Below are 1,370 nucleotides of genomic sequence, written 5' to 3' on the forward strand. Positions count from 1 at the left end.
CTCCGCCTCCCGGGTTCACGCCATTCTCCTGCCTCAGCCTCCCGAGTAGCTGGCATGAGCCACGGGACCCGGCATTATTTTATTTTTTGTAGAGACGGTTTCACCACGATGCCCAGGTTGTTTCACATTGTTTTAATCCAGGCTGGTTATAAACTCCTGGGCTCAAGCAATACACACACCTTGGCCTCCCAAAGTGCTGGGATTATAGGCTGAGTCACTACACCCAACCTCTACATCATGACTTCTTTAGTGGTGCATAAGGTGACTGGAACGAGTGTAGGCTTTACCGCATCTCTTACATTCATAGGGTTTTTCTCCAGTATGAATTCTTTCGTGGAGGTGAAGGGAACTGAGGTGACGGAAGGCTTGGTCACATTGTTTACATTCATAGGGTTTCTCTCCAGTATGAGTACTTCTATGGTTACAAAGGGAACTCAAACAACTAAAGGCTTTGCCACAGTGTTTACATTCATAGGGTCTCTCTCCAGTATGAATGCTTCCATGGTCATGAAGGGAAGTGGAACAGCTGAAGGCTTTATCACACTTGGTACATCTTTCTCCAGTGTGAGTCCTTTCATGCATCTTAAAACAAGAAAATCTGAGTGTTTTCCCACATTCCTTACATTCATAGGGTTTCTCTCCAGTGTGAGTTCGTCCATGTATTAGACAAGAACTGGAAACAGTGAACGCTTTACCACATTGTTTACATTTATAGGGTTTTTCTCCTGTGTGAGTTCTCTGATGTCTTTCAACTGAATTGAGAAAATGAAAAGCTTTCCCACATATCGTACATTTATAAGCTGGATTTCCACTGTGCATTATCCTGTGTCTTCTAACACCTGGAACAGAAACGAAGAGTTTCCCTCACTGTTCACATTTATATTGCTTCTCTCCATATGGTTTATATACTGAGTGAGCTAGGATGTGCCTGTTAAGGAGGGAATGACGTACAAAGACTTTTCCACAAATACTGCATTCACATTGTTTTAATCCAGTAAAAATGTTCTCATTCAGATCAAGATTTGGAATGTGGCTGACAACTTGTCCATACTGACCACATTCTTTGCTTTCACGCAGTCTCTGTACCATATGATTTCTGTAAAAAAAATGACAAGCACATTATTATTGGTTGGTTTAATAACTTTCTACTCATTCATAGGTCTTCGACTTACACTGCTACCAATACTAGGAAAAATGCATTTTTGTTTTGTTTTGTTTTTGTTTTTGTGCCGTGACTGAATTGTTTGAAAGTAAATGGGCTACTACTGAAAACACAACTACCACCTGCATGGCTATGACCAAAATAGTAACATTCATATACAGAATTTTGTAGTACTATTTTCAAGTAAACTGTTTTCCAAACACTGACT

General features: G+C 40.5%; 1 pseudogene; it reads right to left on the reverse strand.

Moving 5' to 3' along the window:
* Positions 1–230: 230 nt before the first annotated feature.
* LOC112618094 lies at positions 231–1,089 on the reverse strand (annotated as a pseudogene).
* Between the last annotated feature and the right edge of the window lie 281 nt (positions 1,090–1,370).

This window comes from Theropithecus gelada, unplaced genomic scaffold (genome assembly GCF_003255815.1).
Source record: "Theropithecus gelada isolate Dixy unplaced genomic scaffold, Tgel_1.0 HiC_scaffold_9637, whole genome shotgun sequence".
NCBI classification, from domain to species: Eukaryota; Metazoa; Chordata; class Mammalia; order Primates; family Cercopithecidae; genus Theropithecus; species Theropithecus gelada.